Genomic DNA, 8,000 nt, shown 5'->3' with positions numbered 1-8,000 from the left:
ATTGAGATATAATCTGAATAAATTAATTAAATGGGAAAAAAAAACATCCCTCACAGATGCGCCCAGCCATTTGAGTTTTAGTTAATTCCAGATGTAGTCAAGTTGACAACCAAAAATAGCTATCACAAGTTCACCCTTGTCAATTTGTATTGCAGGACATGTGGAGTCAACCATATGCTGAATTTGTTCCTGGACTTCTTACCTTCTTCATTAAAGGGCTTTCTGAAAGCCTATCAGCCATCTTCCTTAGAGCTATGGAAGAGCTTTAGGATTCTGCAGGCTCTTTGGACCCTAATTGCCAGAGCACAGTAGGATCTGCGGGTCCAGGAATACCCTTCTCTCCCTCTCTCTACACCAGCATCGTTATCATCATGACCACCACCACCATCATCATCATTATCATTATTAGTTTTTGTTATTATTTGCAATAACCAAAAGGAGTGTACTCAGATTGGGATCCACTGTTTTTGGTTTGTTTGTTTTTTGTTTTAACCAAAATCTCAATCACTCTATTTACCAATGAAGACTCAGGAGCCAGATTCTGGGGTGAAAGCCTGCCAGCTCTGAGAGGCAGAGAAAACACCCAGTTGACCTTCCTCCTCATCCAGTGTCCCTCCCCAAAATTTCTTCTTCTCTACTCCATCTCAAAAACCCATAAAACTGAATGTCCCTCTCTTTTACTTCCTGTCTATCTCTCTATCCTGTCCTCCTGACTTCCTCTTACTCCCTATGGTTTCTCCCACATTCACTCACTGTCCACTGGATGCTTGCTCCACCTCTCAATCTAAGGCTTACTTTATTTAATCCTCTTTGAAATATTCAGCAGAAAGCTTTTGGATTATTCATAATAGCCAGAACATGAAAACAGCCTAAGTGTCCCTCAATAGAAGAATGGATAAAGAAACTGTGGTACATATACACTATGGAATACTTTTCAGCTATTAAAAACAAGGACTTCCCGAAATTTGTGGATAAATGGATTGAGCTAGAAATGATCATAATGAGTGAGTTAAGCCAGAAGCAGAAAGACTCAAATGGTATATACTCACTTATATCTGCATATTAGCCCAAGGGACATGTCCCACGAAAGCCTTCACTTACCAGGAAACTGAGACAGAGGGGAGGACATTCTAGTGGGACTATAGATGAGAGAATCACGGGAGAATGGCAAAGTAGAAGGATCCAGAGGGTCCTAGAAGCCTACAAGTAGAACATTATGATAGGCAGATTTGGGCCCAGGGGTCCCGCTCAAACTAAGGCACCAGCCAAGGACAATACAGGCGGTAAACCTTAAACGCCTACCCAGATCTAGCCAATGGACAGAACACTCTCCACAGTAGAGTGGAGAGTGGGATATTACTTTCTCACGTACTCTGGTGCCTCACCTTTGACCATGTCCCCTGGAGGAGGAGACCTGGTGGCACTCAGAGGAAGGACAGCAGGTTACCAAGAAGAGACTTGATACCCTATGAACATATACAGGGGGAGGTAATCCCCGTCAGGAACAGTCATAGGGGAGGGGAATAAGGGGAAAATGGGGGTAGGGAAGAATGGGAGGATACAAGGGATGGTATAACCATTGAGATGTAACAAGAATAAATTAATAAAGGAGGAAAAAAGTAAATTAAAAAAAATAAAGGTGTATGCCAAGGCTGATCATACCACAACTAGACACAGGGTTTTTTTTCTAGTAAATAACACAATCTCAGAATTCACAGAGCTATCTAATATCCTTCAACATGTCACTTTTCTTGTCTGAATAAAGAGGAAAGATTTTTTAGCTTTGACACTGTAATCCTCTTTAAAACGGAGAAGCTATTTCTGCCAAGCTTTCCACAATGTCCAGCTTGGTTGTATTTGGCAGTATTAGTCTTATGTATCTTTGAGTTCACTGATAAATAGTAAGAGAAAGTATACACATGGATATCCTGATATTGTGGAAAACACAAGAGAAGTTCTTCAGGAAACAAACACATAGCATCAATAAGAAGCAGGACTCACACTCCAGGGTCAGATCCAAGGACACAGAGCGAGTGTGTCAGAGGTTGGCTCACATGCTCACTGCAGAGCCATTCACAACAGCAAGAGATGGGAACCTGCAAGTGCCTGTCACTGGGGAATAGGAGGGACATGGAGCAGCCACACAGTGGGAAACGGCTCAGCCACCTTAACTTCAGCTACAAAACAAGATGTAGTGATGGTGTCAGCGACTACTGCACATCGTCTATGCAGGGAGAGCAGTGACTTGTGCTTCTCTTGTGTGTCCTAGTGACGTCCCTATTGCTCTTGTTCAAGTTCTGATGGCCATGATGCTTCCTGGGGCAGTTTGAATGCAGGTGTGCAAGGTACCAAGGCTTCTTCTAGAAAATCAACTAAGACAACACTAGATTCTAGCAAGAGAGGGTGATGGTTAGGGTAGGGTGGACATTTTCTCACAGTAATGAAGAATACAAGTATGTGTGCCCAAATATTGCAATATATAACCTGCGTTCCATCCTGGACTGTCAGCTAGAGCTACAGTGAACATGTGCAGGAGACAGCACATGGCCAGGCTCATGACACAAAAGGATCAAACCTTCACCTGCTGTAAAACCTGTCCTTCCACCAGGCACTCTAACATCCCATAGTCTCTAAATTACACCAACAGAATCCTCATGTTCATGAGTCATGTTACAAGGGAGGCTCTCTGAATGCAAACACACACACACACACACACACACACACACACACACACACAAAGTGTGACTACTTAAAATATTCAGTGTGGAGCTGGACTTCCTTCCTCCGAAGACAGAAGCAGACTAATTCAAATTGAGGTTTAAAGCTTTTTACAATTCAACATGAAACTTTACAACATTCTGGGCCACTACATAGAATGCATGGTGGCACCACAGGCTGGGTGTCCAGCAATCCCCAGTGTTGGGTGTCTGTCATGTTTTACATCTGCAGCCCCTTCATGAGAAAGAATGGAAACCTGGTGCTTGAGAGAATGCAGCTCCAGCACGGGGGAAGCTTGGACTTGACAGAGTCTCTGGTCAGAGTAGGGCTAAGAAAGCCAGCCCAGCACTGCCAGACCTGCAAGCACGTGGAGACAGAGGCTCTGAGCAAATCTGGTCAGCATGGCCATTCACTCACACAGTTACTCTGGTGAACAGTCCCCTGAGGATGGAGAAAAGAAGCAGATGTTCCCAGGAGTCTCTGCCCCTAACATACTGGCTCTGCCTTCAAAGAGATTTATTGTAACTTATCCACACTCTTCACCTAAACTTTTTGAACGGTTGCCTCTAAAACCAAGGTTCACAGACATTGAAGGCAAGTACTCAGCTAATAACACAAAATTCCAACCCAAGCTAAAGGATTCATGGTGCACAGCAGTGAGATAGGAAACAAGGCATAGTTACTGTTGGAGCAGGCACAAGGGGCCAAGGATGGCAACCTGCCCATTGTGATTCAGTGAGTGAAGTGAGGTCAGGCCTCTGTGACATCACAGGGTAAACCCCTGCTTCAGGAGGAGCAGCAGTCTTAGGCAGAGGACAACTCAGAGTCCAGCAAGGAGGGCAGGGACTCATAGCAGTCTCATGTGACTGCCTACCTTAGGACTTCTGGGATGAACCCTGAACAGGCATGTGCCCTAAGAAAAGGAGGTAAGGGCCTGGGTCTATCCCCAACCCTGAAGAGGCCTGGACCCTAAGAAGAGGATGTGTGGGCCTGGGCCTATCCTGAACCCTGAAGAGGCCTGGGTCCTAAGAAGAGGATGTGTGGGCCTGGGCCTATCCCAAACCCTGAAGAGGCCTGGGCCCTATGAAGAAAAGGTGTGGGCCTGGGCCTATCCCTATCCTGAAGAGGCCTGGGCCCTAAGAAGAGGATGTGTGGGCCTGGGCCTATCCCTATCCTGAAGAGGCCGGGGCCCTATGAAGAAAAGGTGTGGGCCTGGGCCTATCCCCATCCCTGAAGAGGCCTGGGCCCTATGAAGAAAATGTGTGGGCCTGGGCCTATCCCTATCCTGAAGAGGCCTGGGCCCTAGAAGAGGATGTGTGGGCCTGGGCCTATCCCAAACCATGAAGAGGCCTGGGTCCTATGAAGAAAAGGTGTGGGCCTGGGCCTATCCCTATCCTGAAGAGGCCTGGGCCCTAGAAGAGGATGTGTGGGCCTGGGCCTATCCCAAACCATGAAGAGGCCTGGGCCCTATGAAGAAAAGGTGTGGGCCTGGGCCTATCCCCATCCCTGAAGAGGCCTGGGCCTTAAGAAGAGGATGTGTGGGCCTGGGCCTATCCCAAACCCTGAAGAGGCCTGGGCCCTAAGAAGAGGATGTGTGGGCCTGGGCCTATCCTGAAACCTAAAGAGGCCTGGGTCCTAAAAAGAGGAGGAAAGGACCTGGGCCTATCCCCAACCCTGAAGAGGCTTAGGCCCTAAAAAGTAGAAGGTGGAGACGAGGTGGGCCTGGGCCTATCCCAAACTGTGAAGGGGCCTGAGCCCTAAGAAGAGGTTGTGTGGGCCTGGGCCTATCCCCACACTTGATGAGGCCTGGGCCCTAAGTAGAAGTGGTGGAGGCCTAGACCTGGTCCTAAGCATGAAGAGGCCTGGGCCTTTGGAATAGGTGTGGGCCTGGATCTTTCCCCAACCCTGAAGAGGCCTAGGCCCTAAGGAGGTGAAAAAGAAGAGGTGCGGGTCTGGGCCTATTCACAACCATGTAGAGGCCTGGGCCCTAAGAAGAGGATATGTGGGTATAGGCATATCCCCAACCATGAAGTGGGCTCGGCCCTAAGAAGAGGATATGTGGTCTTGGAGCTTTCCCCAACCCTGAAGAGACCTGGGCCCTAAGAAGAGGATGTATGGGCCTGGGCCTATCCCAACTCTAAAGAAGCCTGGGCCCTAAGAAGAGGATGTTTGGGCCTGGGCCTTGTCCCAAGCATGAAGAGGCATGGGCCCTAAGAAGAGAAGGTATGGGCCTGGGCCTGTCTCCAACCATGAAGAGGCCTGGGCCGTATGAAAAGGAGATGTGGGCCTCAGCCTGTCCCCAAGCCTGAAGAGGCCTGGGCCCTAAGAATAGGAGCTATGGGGCCCAGGCCTATCTCCAACCCTGAATAGGCCTTGGCCCTAAGAAAATGGGGTGTTGGACTGGGCCTATCCACAACCCTGAAGAGGCCTAGGCTCAATGAACTTGAGGTGTTGGTTTGGGCCTATAACCAACACTGAAAAGACCTGGGCCCTATGTGGTGGTGTTGGCATTGGCCTATCGTAATGCATTACTAGGCCTAGGCCTGAGGAAGAATGATGGGCCTGGGCCAAATCTGAATCATGATGAGGCTTTGACCCAAAGTCGATTTGTGGACCTGGGTCTATCTACAACTTTGAACAGTCTTGGGCCCTAAGAAGTGTGAGCATTGGCCTATTGTGATGCATTAAGTGGCCTAGGCCAGAGACTATTTCTAATTATGATGAGGCCTGGGCCCAAAGAAAATAATGTGCTGTATCCCCAACCCTGAAGGGGCATATGTCCAAAGAAGATTTGAAGTATGGGTCTACCCCTAATCTAAAGAGGCATCGGCCAAAGAAGAGGTGTGGCTCTCGGCCTATTGAAAATCAGGAAGAGGCCTGGACCTTAAGAAAAAGATGTTGTTGGTCTGTGCTAATCCATTCCCTAAAGGGGCCTGAAGCAAAGAGTACAAATGTGAGCCTGAACCATTCCTGCAAAAGAAAAGGGCCTTAGACAATCAAAATGGGGTCTTCTGGAAAGCCTGGCCCTGAAGTGTTGATCTTAAACATCTGTGTGTGTGTGTGTGTGTGTGTGTGTGTGCGTGTGTGTGTGTGTGTGTGTGTGCATGTGTGTGTGTATGTGTGTGTCTGTGTTGTGTCTATGTATGTGTCTGTATCCATGCCCACTGACTAGACATCGATACCTTGGAACCTGCGAGAAGGATCTCAGATCGTAACAGCTTTTCTACACAACTCTTAGAAGTCCTGAAATTTATCATCTTTCATTATCTTTCTGGTACACGGCTTGTCCTAGCTCTGTATATAATTTTAAATAAATGAAGTCTCACTGGATAACAGGATTTTCCTGAAATGTTTTCCTTCTATTTCTCGGTGATCTCTTCACTCTCTGAAGTCCTTAGGAACAGGCTGAGATGGTCACACACAACCAGCAAGGGTAGGAGGCTCCATGTGGAGACCAAGATCTGTGCTCAGAGCTCGTCCTCCAGAGCAGTGTGTCTCTGTCCATGGGTCATATCTTTGCCCTTTGTTACAGTCTTAGAAATCAGACCAGAACAAATGACCCAAGTCCCCACAGAAGACAAGAATGTATCCTGAAATCAAAGGTGCCCGGGGGAAACCCTCAAACACAAGGACCCTGACATGAGACACCAGCCTTTGAGTTGCTGGACATCAGGGTACAAAAGACCCCCAAGCAATAGAGATTGATGCTGCCACCTTTGGTTACTTCTGTGATCTCACCAACAAGGCCCTATTACTGAACACACCAAGCACATGGGACATGGGACTCCGAGATGTGGGCTGGATGGGGCACTAAAACCTCTTCCGTGAAGCCTAGCTTTCATAATCCTGACAGGTGCCATGGAGTCTACCAAGGCAGAGAACTGATTGTCTTACTGTCAACCAGAAATCATCGACCTGGCAGGTGTCTTAAAGGCTGCACAAGGGGCACTCCTACCTGGTGACAGATGGGCTATGTCATGGGACGTGTTTATTGCTTGTTCAACAGGAGCAGAATCCTGCCTGGTGCTAGAATCCTAGGCAAATACCCACGGCCCCTGACTCCTGGACCTTATGGCAGAACCTACTACTGACAATTTACAGACCCAGCTTTTCCATATTTATCCTAATATTCACAGGGCCAACTGTCTCCTACAACCCACATGGAAGCTGACTCGAGCAACCACAACAATATGGCTGTCTAAGTTAGACAAGGACAACACCAAGGGAAATGCTAGTGTGGTTGGGAAAACATGACGCGGACATATCCTGAGACACTGGAAAATCCTGGGTAGATGGAGAACCTCACAGGGACTCATCCTGAGACAGGGACAATCTTGTGTAGATGGGGAACCTCACAGGGACTCATCCTGGGACAAAGTCCTATAAGCAACTAAGCACTGTTGAGAGAGGGAGAGTTCATTGTCTGCACAGAGAATCCCATAGCTGGTTATCCAATACCTACAGTAGAGACCTGAAAACCTAACACTTGCAAGCATAACACCGCAGAGAGGGAAATGTTGGCTGATTTGAAGTTTTGATTTTAGGCCATTTTCTTGGGCCTAAAAGACCAAGATGGCTAAAAGATGGGGGATAGGATAAGGACACTTTCTTACTTATATGTGGGTGTTTATAAGATATTCTTTCTAAATCATTGATCCACATGATTGTCATGACTGACCTAGTTGAATGGTGAGTCCACCTTTCTGTGTTTACTGGAAAGTAGGAGAGATTTTCTAAATACCAGCAAAGAAAGTTTTTATCAAAGGGTCTTTGGAGAGTTCAGTAGGAAACACTTTTTAAAAAATAGCCTTTCAATTTTTTTTTTTTTTTTAGCAATTTAGGATGACAGCAAAGTTGAGAACAAAGGATACATTTTCTTGTTTTGTTTTGTTTTGAAGACAAAATTTCTCTGTGTAGTCTTAGCTGTCCTGGACTCACTTTGTAGACCAGGCTGGCCTGGGACTCACAGCGATCTGCCTGCCTCTGCCTCCCAAGTGCTAGGATAAAAGGCATATGCCACCATGCCCAGCGCAAGAATAAACTTTCCTTACATGCCCTGCACCCTCTCCATTACAGCACCCCCCAGCAACCTGGTCCATGAATCCTCATTGTCACACTTTTGCAACCGGAGATCTACAGCAGAGTTCACTCTTGGTGTGTGTCTGAGACACTGGACAACCAGTGTAGATGGGGAACCTCACAGTGACTCATCCTGGGACACTGGACAAACGTGTATAAATGGGGAACCTCACAGGGACTCATCCTGAGACAGGGACAATCTT

The 8,000-nt window shown here is 47.3% G+C and overlaps 1 long non-coding RNA gene across 1 annotated transcript; it reads right to left on the bottom strand.

Moving 5' to 3' along the window:
- Positions 1–3,808: 3,808 nt before the first annotated feature.
- On the bottom strand, positions 3,809–6,041 carry LOC311600937. Its single transcript, XR_014780416.1, has 3 exons — positions 4,179–6,041; positions 4,058–4,123; positions 3,809–4,003 (listed from the first exon to the last, which is right to left on the bottom strand). It is a non-coding gene; the product is annotated as an uncharacterized lncRNA (long non-coding RNA).
- Positions 6,042–8,000: the final 1,959 nt, after the last annotated feature.

This window comes from Acomys minous (assembly GCF_964271855.1).
Source record: "Acomys minous genome assembly, chromosome: 6".
Taxonomy (NCBI): Eukaryota; Metazoa; Chordata; class Mammalia; order Rodentia; family Muridae; genus Acomys; species Acomys minous.
The sequence above is the reverse complement of the archived record's forward strand: the minus strand, read 5'-3'. Positions and strand labels throughout refer to the sequence as shown.